General features: G+C 30.8%; 1 protein-coding gene across 2 annotated transcripts in view; it reads left to right on the top strand.

Annotated features, from left to right (window-relative positions):
• The first annotated feature begins 2,645 nt into the window (after positions 1–2,645).
• LOC126843238 (calcitonin gene-related peptide type 1 receptor-like) overlaps positions 2,646–20,667 on the top strand; it is a 41,343-nt gene continuing 23,321 nt past the window's right edge. Inside the window, exons 1-3 of one of the 2 annotated variants that reach the window (XM_050580623.1) lie at positions 2,646–2,724; positions 14,937–15,005; positions 16,708–16,815. The gene's annotated coding sequence lies outside the window, so the exon portion shown is untranslated. Of the gene's footprint in view, positions 2,725–14,440; positions 14,501–14,936; positions 15,006–16,707; positions 16,816–20,667 lie in introns of those variants that run through there. The other variant, XM_050580624.1, reaches the window with a different exon arrangement.

Raw genomic sequence — 20,667 nt, 5'->3', positions numbered from 1 at the left:
GTAGTAGACGTAAAAAAATTATTAGAATTAGTAAAGTGGTACAAAGATATACCGATGAATTTAAAACTCCTTTTTCCAACATATACAGGTAAACAAGACGATGACCACAATTTAAAAGTTATTCGGTATTCCTTTAGATTGACCACTGCCATTAATCGCAGAAATAGCTCTAGGTTGAAACCGTTTGTACGTAAACATTGCATGCTTCCAACGAAAGACAAACAGGACATCAAACTACTAATAAAGAAATTTAAAAAAAGGTGTCCAAAAAAAAAAAGAAAGGATATCATGTATCAATTTGGGATGCAAGTCCAAGAGCTCGTTAAAAATGCCATCTACGATTACTATTTAGATTTAGGTTTCGTGCACACCGAATAATTAAACTACGAATTATCATAATAAACATACATATAAACTATAACATACACGTTTAATTAATATTATACAAATTGATTACTACTTTGTCTATTTTGAGTGGCAGAAATATTAAGCAACGACAATATCACTGTAAAGACAATAATTTATGATTAGGGTTGTCGTATGTCTCTCCTAATAATTCATTATGTTAAATTATTGTTATTTATTACCTAAATTTTTCTGAGATTTCTGAAATGTCAAAATAGGATGAGAGGTCAATAGTGAGATTTTATAATTGTTTTCAGACTTATAAATGTCCCATATAAACACAAGATGATTTCATGAAGAAAATGCGGATTTTGAGAAACTTACTACTGTTCAAGAAGCTTATATTTAAACGTACATGCAAGAAAAAGTTTAGTTCAATGCCTTCTTTCTGGGCAAACTACTCGTCCGGTATTTACCCGTACTACACTTCAAGTTTAAGCATTTAAACCGATTGTAATCCCTGAAGTATTTACTCAAACCCCGGTTCTGGACGGTCATTATCTCCAGTAGACCGTAACTCTATTATGCAAATAAATGTCAAATTAAATTTTACATGATATTTTCGTTTGAATTTGATTCGTTTTAGCTTCGATGCTATTGGTTTTACAATGATGTGAGCTATTTTTGTGTTTTTTAGCCGTAAGGTTAGGTTAGGTTCCATCCCCACTATGTCCCTGTAATGACTTTTTTTAATAGTTGTATCAAAAATGTATCATCAGTTAAACGATGTCTAACTGTTCTCGATGTGAGATGAAAGAAAAAACGTATAAAAACAAAATTCATCTTTAAGATTTCCATGTACCCATAGAAATAATTTGAGTAAAATCTATGATTTTTATAATAGCGAAATGAGATAAGTCAAAATAATTATACTTTTTTAGTTACGTTAGTGAAAAGGGAATATAATAACTTTCCTAATTTCCACATGAAATTCCGAGTAGGCTAGTTCTAGTTATCTTACATAAGTTGTCATCTATTCATTACATATTTTATTATCTTATTAGTTTTACTATGTATTTTAAAATTTGACATGTAAAATATTTTACATACACTTAAAACTAACTAACTTGTAAGAACATGTAAGATTTTGATACATTTTAATTAAAAAAAAAATATATATATATAATATACTTATTAAACAAAAGTTTATTATTATTAATGATTAAGGATTTTGGCGAAAGGACTCGATTCTTAAATCAAATCAATTATAAGCCACGTATGTTTCACCATAACATTAGTGTTGTTAAATTATATTTGTTAAGTTAACAAAACGTTAGTTGGGTTACCAAAGCGGTTACCTCGATTCCAACGTTCTCATTGGTTATTAGAAATGTGATAACTGATAAGTGATTGTCAGTTTGTTAATACTTGACACTTTGTTTTACTTTCTTTTAACGTTTCGGTTTTTATAAGTAATTTATACATAATTTTTTGACACATTGTTTAGATAGTCTTTACCTTTATAAAAATTGTTTGTCATCAAGGTCATTCAAATAATTTTTTCCATTTTGAAATCCTAAAAAAAAAATTAGGAAGTGATAAGAATTATTTCCATTGTTATACTCAAGACAGGCAAGACAATAATATTAGCTAAATTATAAAATACAATAAATTATGATACTTGAAACTATAATGCAAGTCTGTGCCATTCCTTTTTACCTAACCTACATAAAATAACTCCTGCTTACCTAATGAAGGGTTATTAAAGTTGTCATTTCTATTGTTCTCTAAACACTCAATATAAAGAAGATCTTCATTAAACGTGTAATTCATCTATAATAATATAAATATTATACATATAAATACTGCAATATATGCTTAACAAGCCGATTTCGGGTGATTAATTCAACAATGGTTTTGACAATGTGTTAAGGCTAACGAATCTCGACGAAACGCAATTTTCATTAACTAGTTGTTAAGTGTAACTAACAACAAGTTGAATTCTTAACAAATGTTGGTGAAACCGGCTGTGTGAGTCTCACGTTAAACGTGGTACGGGATAAGGGGCAAATTTGAGTTTCTATAGCCGAACAATAATTTGATTCGCCGGTACACCTACTGAGGAGTGAATACAGGGACGGCAGGCGCACAGGACGAACCAGCGGCGACGGTAGGCGATAGGGAACGGTTTTTGGGGGTATGCCTCGGTTTGTCGGCGCCTAAGCTTTTTAAGTGCTCTTCAGTTTCAGGACGGACACATGTTGACGCTAACGCGTTCACCGGACTTCGCGTTACCGCCGCCGCCGCCGGCACATAATAATTGAAAATAAATACCACAGTGTTCTCAGAGTACTCCTGGTCGTCACCGTCGGTGCTTGGGTAAGTGATATTGTAAAAAAAAAAAAAAAAAAACAACTCTGAAAACAGATACTTTAATGGATTTAACGGCCTCTAGTTAATTATTTGCTAGTAACACGGATCGCTTATTCGAGAAAGGGAGTCACCTAAGTCAGTAAAACAAAAAAAAAAAACCGTTTTAGTCTAGGTGAAAAACGTGGAAAATGCTAAAAACTCCTACTTTTTGCATTGGAACCGTTTGATCTTTTTTTTTTACATTTTTTAACTACTCGTTTAGGTGCTCGTGAATAAAAAAAAATGTATTTCAAAACACTTTATTATCGACACGTTTAATTGTACCTAAAATAGTAGTATTATATTAGGCTTAATTACTTTCATGAATAAACGTGATTTTAAGAAGCATATTTTATAGGTTTTAAAGCTTTAACTTGTTTCTTTTGATAGACAAACTTGTCTGTTACATTATACGAAATTGTTTGCCGCCAAATAAATCATTTTCGTAAAAATTATGACTTATTTCACTTTTTGATTAGGCGATTCACATATTGTACACAACTTATCGTTTAAATAATTTGATTTGTTAACCAGAAAATTTCAGTCGTTGATTTTAGTTGCAAAATTTCGATGGTAGATTTTTTTTGAAAATGTATAAAAAATGTATTAAAAAATACTCTTATCATTATTATTGGCTTCGATCTCGACTAACCTGTTTTATGATTTTCTTTAAAATTGAATGAACATCATTGACTTGTACGAAAAAAAAAATAAAAGTAAGTTAATTTTATATAAAAAAAAAATATCGATCTGCTCAGTATTTATATACAAAACCAATAATTGAACTTTTTTATTATATATATAACCACAAATATAAGACCGGCGCCTTGGATATGCAAATTCTTTACACGCTTGTACAAAAGTCACGTTGACCATCATACAAGGTGTTTCACTAGCTATGAATCGGTCAATATCTTAGAAAATATTACACTACTTAAAATTATTCTTTTTTGTACTTTTACACTTGGAAGTTTACCAAATTTTAATTTCTTTAAAATATTATTGCGAAAGTATGAAAAAGAATAATATTAAAAAATATCCGATATCTTTTAAGATTGGTTCATAGTTATTGAATCACTCTTTATATTGTTTTCAATAATAGATTTACATAGTAATGAGCTGTGATCATGGCGTTGTTTGAAAACCTTAACATTAGGTACAAACAACTGTACTAGGCTTGAGAAAATTGTAAGACTGTCGAAGTAGGATGAGAGTTTTATCTTGTTGTAGCCTTCAAATCAAACTAAAGTAAAAAGAAGCGAAAATCAATTTGTGTTGGAAGGGTCGAAGAGTCCAAGTGTTATAATGTGTTTAAATATGACGTCCGATTTCATGCTCTGTTAAGTGAGGATATTGTGGATGAAAAAATACTTCCACAGAAGGAGATGTTTCGATCGTCTCAAAACCTGTTTTCATATATAAAACCGTATTTTACTTTATCTCATAGTTCATTTTATATATATATTATTTTTGTTAGTACTGCTGCTTATCACAGTAGTACAACGAAAAGGTGTAACAACAAATGCAAGTTATTTCAAACAAACTTTTATCGTTTCTAACACTCCATTTATTTATTAATAATATTATTTCAAAAAGAAATCACAGTACAATCCGACCTCGGCTAACCACTAACAGAGATCATTAATCTTGATTTATTTTGATATTAAGTTCATTCGTTTAATAGCAATTTTTTTTTCTTGGCAGAATGAAAATAATGGTTTTTTTTTTTTTAAACAAAAGTCTTAAATTTAAACGGCCATAATCATGTCATAATTAAAACGCATAAACTAAACAACGGGGATCGGTTTATCTCTTTGCAGAGAAAAAATATTCGCAATGCATCGGCAAAGCAAAATCAATTACTATTTATGCTATAAAAAGTCATCATTGAAACACAAATGAGTTGTACATAATGGAAAGGACACAATGGTAGTATCAGGGGAAATATCAAGTCGGGATCTCTTATGTTTTTGACTTGAGAAAACGTTGAGTACCTACTCCGTGCAAGGTATTATTCCAGCATTAAATCGAGATTGCTGTATACTTATTTAAGTGCTACACTCGAAAACAATTTGCTGCAAGCTGCGTTCCATCCCAGTTCGAATGTATAAACAAGTATGTTTTATGAGTTCAATACTAATGTATTTGTTTCTATTACTTTTTCAAAAAAAAATCTATTACTTTTCACTCAGTTGCTCGCATGAAGAATAATAGGCGCTATAGTCTTATAAAGAGTCTTAGAATTGTTATTATAAAACTAGTTTTTTTATTTTAATCCAACAGAAATTTTACAATTTTTACAAATTGGACAGTATTAATACAAAAAAACACACACACACACACATAACAATTAAAAACCAACACCTTCTTATCTTCAAAATAGATATAATTTATGTTTTTACAGTCGCTCATTTAAAATGTATTATTAGTTATCAATTTAACTTTGCTTGGAAAATATTGGCAAATTGTGGTATGCCTAAAAAATGTTCAAACAAACTTACAGACTCAACTCAAATTAATTAAAATAAGACTTAACGAGCTTATCATAGATTATGTTTTTTGTCTTATGTGTTTAAAAAGCACTTACTCTTTCTTTACGCTATTGGATTATATTTAATTTAATTCAATTAGATGGAAACAATAATTATTTTTGCTTGGCAACAAAAGAGTTTTTTTATTGCTGGTAAGTAGTGAAATTGCAATATAATAAAAAAAATAATAGGATTCAAATTATACGGAGTGATCTTGATTAGTTTTATGAATGGGTCATAGATTGAATAATTTAGTCTGTTACTACAATTGGCTAGTTATAAATAATTTGTGGGTGTAATAATTAACGCAAATTTGTCTTTAACTGGCTTGTAACGAAAAAATAGACCATTCATTTTTTATTTAAATTATTGATCGGTTTTCCAAAAGTCCATCACTGGCGAATCTGGTGCTTCGTTTGAGAGAATTTTTTTTTAAATTCAAATTAAGTACAAAGCGCTTTTAGACTACAGTTAAAATTGATGAGGGAGTGAAAACTATTCTTTAAATAAATACTTAAAAAATAATAATCCCAATAAAGACACGAATTAACTTTTATGTATTTTTGTAAAATATAAAAAACAAATTGTTACCAATATTAATTGTTTTAAAAATAAAGGAACATTTTAAATATATTATACTTGAAAATTGATATCTAGTTTTGTAGATGTTAAACTCTATCATGATATAGAAAAAAGTTAAAAACAACGTAGTTGGGTACTTGAGACGGGTATAAAGCAAAAAAATGTCTAGTTTAATTTTACAAGTTTCAAATAATGGTGTTATTGTTGTGAAAGTAGTTCTCTATTTAACGATCAAATAAAAAAGAAAACTTCTGATAAACGACTTGGGTTGACAGTATGAGTGTTTAGTGCCAAATACAATAATATTATACCTAAAACTTTGTTTTACTTCAAACTTACCTACAGCTGAAAAAATAAAAGCGTTTTAGATACTTATAAATTATAATAATATTACCTAGTATTTATATAAACCTAAGATAGTGAATTATTGAAAAAATAAAAATCAACATTTTCAAATAATTTTTAGAGAAAAACTGTTGTACTAAAGTTTTATTTAAAACGTGATTAATTGACTTGTTACTCTACTTTTCTTGTACTTATGAAGAATGTTACTATACTAAACTCAACATAAAAAAATAATAGGTCGACTATATTATGTATTTGTAGAAAAGTTTATTGTTAATTATCTGAAAACAACGTGCAATTAAATTACATTTTTTTTTTTAATAAGACTGTTAAAAGCTTTAACAAAAGCAAATAACCTGAATGAGGTCAATTTTCATGAAGTATAAAAGGAAAAATGATGAACATAACGGATTTTATCTGTTATTATTATAAAGTTTTCTATAATAATAATTATTTAAGACATACAAAAGTCATACATCATGAAAATAGATGTCTGGAGACCGGAACAAGAACAATGAGCTTCCGTATTTGATTATAATCGTTCTTAAAGATTAAAAATGTTTTGTACATTGAAAAATGTAAGACCTTTAACTAGAACACGACGAAATGAAATGTATATCTAACGCATTCCAGGAATAAATCAAAAGATAAAAATATGTACTAATTGAGAGGTAGTGTTTACAAATTTCGAATCAAACTGATAGTTTTTGATTTTTACTAAATACTAACAATCATAATTTATTAAATTACAAAATATAATAGTACAAAGTAAACCGTTTGAATTTATTTTAAAGGGCTAATATGATGCAACTGATGTAAGATTGAAGCTTTTGGAACTCGAGATCTGTCGCTTAACACTTGTATTATGACAAAACGGTGAAACGATTCTTGTCTCTTTTTTAATGATGATTATAAAAGGTACTATTACCGGGACATCTTTGTTTGTAGATGTGACGGTTTGACTAGAATGTTGTATTTTTCTTTGTATCTCTTGCGATAAATTTTTTATCCAATTAAAATATTATTGCCGTTGTCTTCGGTCCAACACTTTTCGTAGCGCTGTGTTTTTCCTTCGGTTTAATTGCACATTTATTTTTATTTTTTCTACGTCCGAGTTCCAATCAAGTTTGCGCCAACGGATTTCATTTCCGAAAATCCTGTTCCGGCTTCCTTATTTTATCGAATATGTCTCTCACCTTGGTTTCTCTCAGTCTGCCTGCTCGTTTCCTCCAAGCCGATTCCGTTGCCCTTAGCAAATTGTAACCTAAATAAACCTCAAAAACCACGACGGGTTTTAAGTTTCAGCTTTAACTGTCCGAGCACAATTATTCATCGTTTCGTGAACGGCAAAAGTTAGCAGTCGCTTCAGACAAAGTAACGTTGGCGTGCTATAAATTCACCGTTAACAACTATTGTGGTACACATTTGAATATAATTATTATTATTATGGCAACAGAAATGTTATATCCCCTGTCAACGCGTTATGTGACCGGCTTTTGTGTGGTAAAAAGTATACTAATCGCGTTAGGCTGACGTCCGCTTCGGATTCACATGTTATTGCATTTACCTTTAATGTCTTAACTGCTTCGGTGGAATAACTCATTGTTATTGCTCCGTGAGTATAATAATACCCGAACTAATGTGATTATTATGTATCGTCGACTCGAATGAATGTCGAATGATTATTATTATTTTAGATGATAATTTCCACTGTTGAACACAACATTTGGGTCGTTTACAAAATAACAAAAAAAAAATGAACTTTTAACTCCGATGTGGAACTGAGAATGTTTTCTTTTTATAATGATACATGTTTTAAGATGGATACGTTATTTAGCTGGGTACGATAAATTTCATGTCGCTATTTTCGCGTTACCCTTTCAGTCAGAGATAAGAATCGTGATATAAGTGATAAGTGATAAGAGATAACATATCCACGGTTCAATGGTTTTCCGTGGAGCGGAGAAAATAATTCGTTTTTATTTCATGTAATCTTAGCTTAAGCTTTAAACTAATCTTTTTAAATCATTTGTGTGACGGTTTCGAATAGGCCTTTGTCTCCGCTCCACGGAAAATACACTTATATCTTGTCTCTTATCACTTACCTCATATCACGTATCTCTATCATTATTTCTTATCTCTAACTGAAAGTGTAATGCGAAAATGGTGACATGATATTTCTTGTAACCAGTTCAAAAATATATCCATGTTAAAACTGCCACATGTACAAATTGCCGTGTAAATTATACGTATTGAAAGTGTTCTAATTGATTTAGATAGGTACATTTTCTTTAACGAACAGCATTAGTTTACTTTGCTCATTATAGGTCTATGTACATAAATATAATTTTTACCTTTAAAATTATAACTTTTCATGATTTCGGTATTCATTAGGATTCTTCGTCAGTCGTTAATCTTAAGGTTTGTTTTTTATAGTTTTAATTTGTTGAGAAATTTCACCGGCAGCTTTGACTTATTATTATTTTTTTTTTTACTTTTCAACAGATTATATTTTTTATTTATATCTCACAAAGTTTTAACGACAATCATTCTGCCCTCGGTCGTTAATACTAGCAAATTAAACATCATCGTGTCGTAGTACATAATTAAAAAGGACTTTAAATCGAATACTTTTCAAACAAAAAAATTACCATAATATCGACTGCCGCCGTTGGAGCCAATAACATTTTATTTATTCATACGGAAAATATAATGAATATTCGACTTTCGTTATTTATTTATCTTTTTATTTTAAAATCATAATTCATATCTGTTAACCATATTAATTTTGAAACATAATGTACGGGTGTACCATCCGTAATGAGTCTATCACGTTGTGTGCTCGTGCCAAAATAGTAGCATTTAATATAATGTCATGAATGGGAGAGCAGTGCAGATGAAGCGACGCATTATAATATGTGTATCAATCCCGAGGGATGATATTTTGCACTTAGTGCTTATATAATAATAAAAAACAAGCACGTATCTTAACACACACACACACGCCTGTCAGATAACAAAACAACAAACAAATTTAATGATGAAAAATACGTACGAATTTCGGCTTACAATAATATTCAAAATGCTACCAACGTGCGTTGATTGATATCAATATAAAATCGTACAAACCTAATCGTTGCCACGACATTTTTGTTATAATAATATACAGGATGCTCGATATAATATCTTTTGAAATAATCTGACTTTTGAAACTTAAAAAAAAAACTTATATTATTATGTATTTAGTTAACTTTTATTATGGATATGTTATTGGGCTGGATACAAGCAATTTAATGTTGCCATTTTCGAATTATATTATCACTATAAGTTAGAGATATAGATAAATGATAAGAAATTACAAATCTATGATTCAATGTTGTGCTCTGGAGCGGAGAAAATATCTAGTTTTTTAACTAGATAACTAAATAACTAGTTATTAACAATAGTTTGCTGAAAACGTTTACTGTTTGATGTGCAGAAACCATTTTATGAGAAATTATTGGTAAATTAATTATTTTAGATCAAACATTCAGTATTTTATTATCTTTTTAACCGAGGTCTGTGTTCGTTTATGTGGTGCTCATTTTTTTTTTTTTTTAAATGAGAGTGTGAAAATACATATACTGGTTTGTACCATCGTGTATGCTATACAATATACCACGAGTACGTTTCGAATTTACTTTTCGTTCATGTTGCAGGACTTATCCTTGTCAAAAGGGAATTGAAACAAAAGTACAAAGCGTAGTGGGTCGGTAAATTATTTTTAAATTAAAAGAAAATCCGATTTGGCTATATATATATATTGTATATATATAGCCATTAAATTCTCATCTACTTTCTTCTCGGCAATACTTTAATACTTTTGTTAGAATTCAACTGTATGACCCGTTCAACCGTCCAAAAACGACTAACCCTGAGGAATGTTGCACAAAATATGCGTATGAAGAGATAAGGTAACATAATGTAATATCAAAGAGCAAATACCACACCACGGGTCACATCTATCAGACACAATATAATAAACCCAAACGGTATTTTTTCGTTCACTTTTCTTGTAAATTTATGCGTGTCGTTTTGATTACTGTAATATTGTGTTTTTTTCTTAGTTATTTAAAGGGTACAGCTTACTTGTCAAGCTTACCATCATACAAAACCGTTTTGGGTGGATATACTAAAATAATTTCTATAGCTAAGTCTGACCGCTCTTTTGCATTTTTATTATTCTCCACTCATTTTATAACGGCCGACAGTTTGTAATGTCTAAATTTCATGACTAAATTTAGTCTAAATTTCATAACTGATGGCCCGTTTGACATACAAATGTATTGTTTTTTTCACGTGGAGCTGTTCTGAAAATAGCCGACAATAAATGGTTGTTCACGGCGATGGCCATTCATTAAAGAAAATTATAACTTAACAGCAAAACCATCGTTCCTTGCTGCTTAAATAATATTTTTTCTATTTGAAATAATAATATGCACAACGTCGATTATGTCTCTTTCAGCAAACAAGTATCCACGCGTGTCAAGTAATAACATTATGGCTTCACTGCATTGTCTTTCTTTCCGTCCCTCGTTATTTGCATGCCAGTTAAATTTAATATATTTCAAAAAAATCCGTTTTAGAAATAACAAAAAAAAAAACCATATTTGCAAGACCCTTTTCGTTACACGTGGAGTAAATCAAGTAAAATATACAAATATAAACACAATGAAGATTTATCAACAAATATATCCATTTCGATACGTTTGCCAGTAAGAGAGTAAACATTTCCTTCCCACTTTTAACTTTGATGCAAAGCAGAGAAGGTATTGGTTCTACCATGATGATTTTTTTTTGTCTGTATACACTGTAATTTTTTTTATACTGGACTAATTCCTTCGAGTAGCACCTCTATAAATCACAAATTTCATCTAGTTGGTACTTGAGGGTAGGGGGGGGGGGTACAAGTTGAAAATATCACTTTCAAATTAACGCTTTGATGCTTATTTGTAAAAAGAACACCTCAATTTAGTACTTTCTAACTTTGCTGGTGTACACTGTGCTAGGTTTGCACTGTACTGGCTTGAAAATTTTAACATATCCTCCTTATTTTTTGAAATTAAGAAATTCAACTATTCTAAAAGAATTATCTTGTATAAACTTAAACTTTTTATTATACTATCCCGGATTGTACTGTGACGGTCAGATGAATATTATTTTGAGTTGTCGGATTCTTTAGTACGTTGATTTTAGTTGCCCGGACACACTTAAACAACAAAACCACATTTTGTGTAACTGTATACGCTGGCGAGCCCTCTAGGGACCCAATTTAATTATCCGTTGGGGATAAAAACGTTGCCAGGCAAAAAAGATGACCCACATATAGAAATAAACCAAAGTTGATATAATCGGATTTGTTTTTTACTCAGAAAATTATCGACCAAACGTCAACTATGCACGGAGGTAAAATAGACTGATGGGATTTTATTTTATATTTTTTCCCCATGCCAAATATGAAGGAACCATTGAACCGACCTCTGGCAATTTTTTTGAAAATCACTCTGCATGTCTGTTACGATGAAAAGAAAGTTTTCAAATTTATTTGGATTTTTTTTTTTTGCCATGATCGTAAAAAGTATTATTGAGTTTTTGTCTAGACACCTCGTTTTTATCGTTTTTTTATAGTATCTTAGGTCAAAAAAAAAAAAATTGATTAAAAATCAGTTTCTTATGTAAAGCAATTTCAGCTTTCTGAAAAAAATTTTGATTTATTTTTTCGCGTAACAGAAATCCATTAAAATTGAGTTTAAAATCTTTTAATTATTACAATAAAAAACCAGTAAACATGTGCTCGTTTCGCACATTTCACTTGGTCTAATAATAAAAGAGTGGGTACAAATTACAACGTTGATATTCAATGTGCAGGCAGTTGCGTGGTCCACATGAGTTGTTGTATGAAATACACGTGTCGGATTTAGGCGTTGGGAAATGTACAGAGGATAGCAATTATTATTAACAAAAACTCCTACTGGCTCTCACGTGTGCGATATGACAGATTTGGAAATTAAATTGGCAAAGTAATAATTGCGCAGTGGTGCCAATACACACATTGTTGACTTGCTGAAAACTTCCTATATTAAGTATAAATAGCATCCAACAGTGTGTTATATAATATTATAACAGCTAAGAAACTCTACCAACAACAATAGTAAAAAGGTTTCCTACTGGATAAGTAATGAATTATTGCACAAACTTGTACGTAATTTTTTTTTTAAGCAAAATTACATTTAAAAGCCCTGTTTATTGTTGATAAATATTATCTAGAAATTTGGCCTAAAGTCCACCATAATTCTTAACCTGACATAAAGTAAAAAAACTTAAATAACTATTAAACATAACATAAAAGAAATGAATAATTAAAATTTATTAATAGACCATTTGGTTTAGTTGTTTTTGTGGTGTTTACAATTTCTGAAGGTCGACATTTTAATTAAATTTGTAATTTTGTATTTTTTTTTTACTTGAAAATACTTTTACTAAATTCGTCCATTATTTCCGTCATACATTTTAAAGTTTACTTATTTTATAAGTAATTTTCGATAAATGGCTATCGACCAGTCAAAATTTTCCGAATCTAACCTTACCGTTCAAAAAGAAAAGCTAAAGAATTTCAGTTCTGAAAATATTAGTTGGTTATCCTTAATAAATTATCCTGTATTTTCGATTGGCGCTAAAGCCCATAAGGCTTGACACGGTATTGGATTGGGCAAGAGAAATATTAAGCGCATCGAACCCATCGAAATAAAGATAAACCGAACGTAGAATATAATAATATATTAATACTATGTTGTGTTACATCTACATTACCGTGAAAAATCCCACATTACTTTTCGTTTTGTAGACGGCTGGATTGGTTAGTGTACAGAAATTTGTCCTTATGCTGTCCCAGCTAGCGTTGTAAGGACTAAAGTTTATGTGTACACGATAAATCACGATCCTATCACAAACCTTTTGTACTTATCTTAGCTGTCTTGCAATATAATTAAATGAGGGGGTTAGGAATTCTCTACTTACACTATATTTATGTTGCATACAATATTAACAGGGTGTCCCACTGGGATTTGCCGATTGCAATGTCTTCTTAAAGATATTAAAAACCTAATAGATTTTGCTATTTTTTTGTGCAAGCGGTTTTGAAGATTCGAATGGTTTAGACAGCTGCGGTGGCTATGCTTTTAAACTTGTAGAGTGGATATTCAAAACGTATGCTTTATTGCTATGGCTCTCGAGTGGGCCCATAACCTGTATAATTTATTCGAAAATCTGTAAAGGTAAAAAATGAAATAGCATAAGCATAAAAATAATTTAAAACCAACCATAGATGATGTATATTTATTTACCCAGAGGAAATTATTGCAGCGAGTGAATCGTCAAGGGACTTGCGGTATATTAATGCACACACAAACATACTCATCACCGGCAAAGGATCAAATCGAAATTCAAATCCCCACGTCCAGAGTTTATATTATATATAATTGGTTGAAATCCAGAATTAGCTATCTCGGTGAACGATCGGCCTTAAATAGCTATATAATTATCATACTATCGGTTAAGCCATAATAAAGGTCATTATTTATCGCCAACGACAACGGTGGCACAACCCTGAAAATACCTTTATAGTTTAAACGCCACTAAACGTTTTGGAAATTTGTATAAACCGTTGCATAGCCCATACACACTCCACAATAGAAATTACTTTAAAATAAAAATAATTGAGCTTACAATATTTTATATAAAATCGCTTTGGCGATTTTTGAAATAATTATTCATTCTGCCAAAGAAAATATGACAGCCGTTGCTATAATGGGGAAAACTTTCTAAATTCCTATTACAAATTATTTTTATTGATAATAATAATAAAAAATCCAGCAGTGACGGAGGAGCAGTTACAGGTTCTTAAGGAATTCCTGGAACTTATTACTTAGGTGATACAATCGGTTACAAAGGAAACGCTTCGAAGCGAATCGATTAAAGTTGGAAAATGTTTAAAATACTAAAACGGCCTTATTGTGGATATTTTATTAATGTGCTCGGTCGACGTAAAATCAAAAGGAGTTTGCCGGGAAAAATAATGTATTTTTTACTAATATTATTATGTTAATTCAAAATATAATATTATAACATGTGAAAATTGATATTCAAATCACATAAAAAGTTCTGGTGACCGTACGTGCTACAATCAACGAAGCCAACACACGTCAGGTTAGGTCTTACAGGTGTGGTTCGGCCACAATGATTAATGGGTAAGCATTATTATCCTTTTTTAAACATTTTTTATTTTTTAATGTCACCGAGTATGTACACCCTCGAATGAACTACATATTATGCACGACGTTAGTAATTAAATAAAAACGCCTTTTTATTTTTACCATTATCGTTTGTTATTAGTTTATGGATAAAATGGGAGTACTGATAAAAAAATAAAGTTATACAATATGTTAACAAGACTTGTTGCAAGTCAGTGTAGCAATAGTATATTCTTGTTAGACAATTTAACAACATCAATGGTTTATCTCCGTATCGAGTAATTAAAAAAAATAATTTACAATACACTCAATAACACTCAAGAAGGGGTTAATACTTTTAAGTCATAAGGGTCGCTTGTCTAATGTAAATTTAAATGAAATGTCTGATATGTAGACAGGAATAAATGATTACCATATATTTTGTTATTTTCAGGTCAAAAAATGTATTTAACACACTTGGCTGTTGAAAACTGTTTGCTGACCGGTTGATAAATCGATGGAGGTGAGAGCTAACTGAAGGTTACGAACTGTGTATTTATTTACATGATATTTGATGTGAACCATCGAAATAATTGTTACGCTACTGACATGTGCTCGTAAAAAGCAGCATTGGTTTTATAGAAAATATTATTTGTGTACAAGTGTTAAATTAAAAAAACAAAATCAATAGATTTTATATTGTATTCCAAAAGTAACACGGCGTGTAACAGATAGACGAAAATATAACGTGTTTTAGTCAACTCGTATTGCTCCTAGCTGCTTTGAATTAATTATTGCACTTAAAATTTTGTTTAATTTGTAAATTTTTCTCGTGTTCATCTCGAACTATCAGACTATCCCTAAAAATACAGTTAATGATCCTTTTGTTTAAAAACAAACAGCTGTAACACACAAGTTAACAAAAGACAACCAGCTATTCGTTTGTAACCCTTTGTTTAAGTAATTAAACCCCCCTCCCCCCCCCCGTCAAAAATGTGTTGTCCGGTTTGATTTATTTCCAAAGCAAATTCGTTTACAAGTTAGAATAGCAAAACTTGTTAATTGAAATAGAAGTCGAATTTCGGGTAAAATCGATAAAACCAATGTGTTGGTGCGAACCAACAAAAGTGTAAAACTCATCGAGAAAAAAAATTGCCATTAATCAACGCGGAAAAGACCCGATACATATTTAAATGAAGTAAATTTCATCGGTGTACTATTTTGTTGTGTTCATGATTTGTACAGGTAACGTACAATAGAGTGAAAATAATATTGTTTCAAAAATTAGGTTAGGTTAGCGATATAGTATGATATCCTACTTTTTGTGTTGTCGGATTCTCGTAAGGCTGAAAAAAAGCGTAATTGCTATTTCTGAACATTTTTGTCTTTGGCTTCTTTTCTCAGAGTGCGCATCCTAAGGTCTAAGGCAACAAATCCGTTATAATGGGAAATACCAAACTTGTTTCTGGGAATTCGGGACACACACACACACAATGGCCGTAAGAAGTTCAGAGAAGCGGGATTCCCGGTACCGAGTGTGTTTTGTTGTCGTTAATTATTATTGTGATCCCAGGCTGAATACCCACTCGCGACCTACCTACTCGTGGTTAATAATAGCATAAACGAATTTAATATCAAAAATACACCGATACGGAATTCTTAGCACCGAATATTTGTATTCTATAGCCATCATAGACTTTAACAGCCACACACGAGTAGTCTAAAACAAATAATTTTTTATGTGTGCCACTTTTGTTTGGATATAAAGACGATCAATTTAATTAGCTGTAACCCTGAGAACCGTTTTGATATTGTTATATTTTGCGGAGGTGATTTTGACAGTTTAATTAATATTTGAGAAACAATAATAATTATTGATTAGCCGTGTTGTCTGCAGTTTATAAGCAAAGAAAAACTATATAATGAAGTAAAAATTACTCGTTTCAATAATCATGTTTTATTTACTTTCGTTATCGTGTATTTTTTTTCAATGTTTACTAAAATAATAATGACTTGCAACACAATCAAGTGTACAAATTGGAGATCAGCTTCAGTCTTTTTTAGGGGTTTAGGTTTGGCAAACAAATGAAATAAATGTTATATCTAACTAAATATAGCTGGTTGTTATATTATAAATTTTAATTGTATTTCACACAGCAATAGGATTAAAGTATAAAATGTTTTTTGACAGACTCAAAGTAAGTACATATATTTTGTTCTTTCAGCTACGGATTCATCGTTGAATATCCTTCAAGATAGTCTCTCAGATAGTCGCCCAGAGAGCTTTAAGGCTTTGTGTTATTCAAATTCAATTCTTCCACAATAATTAAAAGGTAAATAAATAGAATGCACGCTGTAGACTTTTCCCAAAATATTAAGTTTGATCTATAGTACATAATATTTTATTTGTTTTATCATTTTCAATTTAAATTGAGCTCAAAGTTTTAATAGTGTTTTTTTTTTTGTATTTGCTTACATCGACATCATAATATGTCCATAGCAAAACAACATTAGAAATACTCAGACTAGTTTAACTGTATCAATTAAATAGAGTTTAAGAAATATTTTATGCGAAGTGCGAACCTGATAAAGGATTGTTTTTACAGTGATGTATATTTATCTCGATTTCTTCATGTAGCAAGTCTAATGATCATAAATCGTACCCGAAAGGTACTTTATCGGGTTAAAAAAGATCATCACTTCCCATTTTTACAATTGAGAAGAAACACTCAAAAAGTTTACACATTATTCAATTTGAAACTCTATTTTTATGAAGGAAAACACATTTCCATTTACTGTAACCTCATCGAGAGTATTGCCATCGCTTGTACACGTGTAGCTGCTAATCAAATATGAAATGTGTGTACTATGTTATGTTGTTTTAAACGTTTAATTACAATAAATACATATATTTGTATGCTCTAACAGTAATCGCTCGGATTGACCCGAAAACGTGACGCTGCTGAACGTTTTTACATTTTGCGCTTGTTTTATATGTGTGTGTGTGTGTTTTTTTTTAATGTGACTATTTTGGTATAAATTGCGATGGTTTAAAAATGTCGTTATTAATGAGCCACCACTGCGCTCTCATCAGTCTGTGTAATTTATTACCAGCACATGGTATGCATATTATTATTGTTACTATACAGTGTCGCTCAAACGATTGTTATATCCACAGCTGGACTCGACTTCCCATCGTTTAGCCGGGAACGGGGCGAAATTTCGAGACGAGACAATTTTTTTCCCCACAAAATGTATATAATAATATTATAGAACAATAGACGAATGGTTTCAACGCCAGCAGCCATATATTTTGTCTAAGTATACTTATCCGTTTGAATTTGTGTAGTTTTTGACGGGCTTAGCTCATAGTCATTAATGAGGCGCTCAGAAGCCAAACTGATTAACTCCATTTAATTAAATTTTTCCGGACAGGCAGTGAAAGTTATTTGAAACAATGTATGTAAGTACAATTGCGCACTCTAGTGGTGAAAAATTCAATTATGGTGTTATTTATCTTGGCCACAGAAAATTATACACTTTTTTAATCCAACCATGCTATTATTCGCAATTTGAAAAAAAAAGTGGAGTTAATCGGTTTGGTATCGCTGAGCGTCTCAAATATAAGTCCATACTGTTTGATGAATAACATTTATAAATATTTTGCTTTTTGGTGTTGCATTTTTCAACACTTGAAAATAACAGGATCAAATGATAACCGATAGTAAATTTGTATCGTTTAATAAATGGATTATTATTATTCTGTAAAAAAAAACCCATCAGAAACAAGTGTTGTTCGTTAGTAGTTAAAAATAATGGGCGTTCTAGAGAGTAAAATTTTTCAGTCTATCTAAAAAAGTCATGACTTTATTTGTAATAATGGCGCTTGCAAATATAAAACATAATTTTCTAAAAAAAAAAAAATACATACTTGTTTCAAATTCATTCGAGTTATTTTTATTTAAAATTATGCAATTTAAACACTAAAACATGGTCATTTTTTTGTAATTTATTCGAACCCGTTGCGCATTTTAAGTGTTTTTTTTTTTTTAAGTCAATGCAATTAGTTGAAACACTTTTTGCGAGGTCGAATCAAGATGAATATTATTTTATTTTCTAATAAAAAAAGACTATATTAATTAATGGGCTTTGAGAGAACATATTCATAACGGTGGACAGTGAATAATTACAGTAATTATCTAGGCAAAAAAAAAAACCTGAATCATTATACTTTTATATGTACATGAATCACAAACGAAGCAATTCCTTTGAGGTTGTTTTGTGAGTAGAATTTAACCGACGACATCCCCATAACACGTTCTTATTTAATCATAAGAAAATAGTAGTGTTTTCAAGATCCTGAATTAATTGCTGTTTGCTCAGAACGCCAATTATTTGCATGAATTTATTTCCGAACACAATGGAATTAAAAAATGATGATAATTGTTTTTCGCAGGCACCACTCAAGCGTTTCAGTTTTCCCTAGATAAATTTAATTATACTGTTGTTTACCGTTCAACATTCTTAAACGTGGATCTTCCCATATTCTATTTTGATAAGTTTCAAGGTTTTAAATTGCTCGATAGTATTATATTTTACCGATATAGAATAAAAATATAAAATAGCCACAAGACACAGCAGTAGGTTTTAGTATGCGTTTCTAATTTTCGTTGTGTCTAAAGACTCTAAGCCCACACTATCGTTGAAACCGCTGAACCGATTTGTTCATGTAGCAAGTCTGCTGGCAGAACGTTAGGCAGAATTAGCAACGAGTGGTGGATTAGGGTTGGCTCCAAAAATAGAAAAAGCAATAGAGGCTGGATTGAGATCTGGACTTAGACTGTAGAAATAACAGATGTAAACGAAATAGTAAAATAAGAAAACAGACACTCGGAGGGAGATTGAAGATGTTATGGCTTAAATTTCGATAACCGTGGCTTTATCTGCACACGGTGCGGTGTCTCTTTTGGAAAATACGTGCCACTAATAATAATGCATGTAGTGGCGAGCTTGCATGTCTGATCGCTTTTCGGTTCATTCCAAAGTTTGAAAAAATTGTGTGTGTGTGTGTATGTGAGTGGATAAGCAGTTCAATAGTTAGCGCTTTACATCTATTCTTCGACGAAAATACTGACAAAAAGGCACGTATGACCCCGACGAATATATTATACATGTAAAATATATTACACCCTACAAGTTTTGGCTAACAAATAATATAAATATTTTGCTCACAATTATGTGCGTTAAATGATTAAGATCAAGAAGTTGAATTTAGATTTTTTCGCTCTCAGGTTGACTTAAATTTAATATTGAATTAAGTCGCCTAATAAGATTTGCTGGACATAAAACAATAATAATATTAATTGCAATCAATATGATTCACTGATTTATTATCTGTATTTGTTTAGGATATTATATACTATTTGATTTATTCCATTGGGTATGTCTCTAATGGTGTACTACAAATACTTTTTGAAAACAACCACACCATTGTAATGGAGTTTTGTAATCTGTAAAAGACTAAAGAGATATTTATTCCTATCTATTACAGTGTCTAAATTGATAGCTGCAATATAAACTGTACAAGTAGGAGACCAATTCCAAATAGACTCTTGTCAAAAAGTTTTTGTAAAGACATTAGGGGTAATTTTAAGGGAGGAAAATGAAACACAAAATAGGGTAAGAATTGTAGATTGGGTTAGACGAATTGTGTGGAGTTCTTTGATAGGTCACGGTAGGCTGGCGATGAGAGATAATTTGGATGGCTATTAGCTGCTGTTATCGATTCATTGATTGAATGTGTAAGTGTTAATCCGAGCAGAAAGAAAACTAAACATTTTTGGTAGCTAGGTTTTAAATGATCGTCAAAAATGGTCAACGTTAACAGACTAAATGGGGAGGTAAGTTTCATAAAGTAACCTTGAGTATGGTTAATATTTCAACATTACTATCAGACGGTGCATTACTTGTCTATGGGCGTTTGAAACACTCTAAGCTCAATATATTATTATTATCCCCTACTATGGATAAATCAATTATCACGCTTAATTAATTTCACAGTACAGTAAATCTACATTGGATGTCCTCCAGAATGTTCGCCGGCTAATAATTTCCTATGCGTGCACTCTGTGGACGATATTGCATATTGTTTTAGGTTAGTGTAGCAAGCAAGTTTAACAATAGGC

This window comes from Adelges cooleyi, unplaced genomic scaffold (assembly GCF_023614345.1).
Source record: "Adelges cooleyi isolate 19-005CV unplaced genomic scaffold, UGA_ACOO_1.1 ACOO_flye_CR_arks_rails_tigmint_CR_PRNA_574, whole genome shotgun sequence".
Classification (NCBI taxonomy): domain Eukaryota; kingdom Metazoa; phylum Arthropoda; class Insecta; order Hemiptera; family Adelgidae; genus Adelges; species Adelges cooleyi.
Note: the sequence above shows the minus strand (reverse complement) of the source record. Positions and strands in the feature narration are given on the sequence as shown.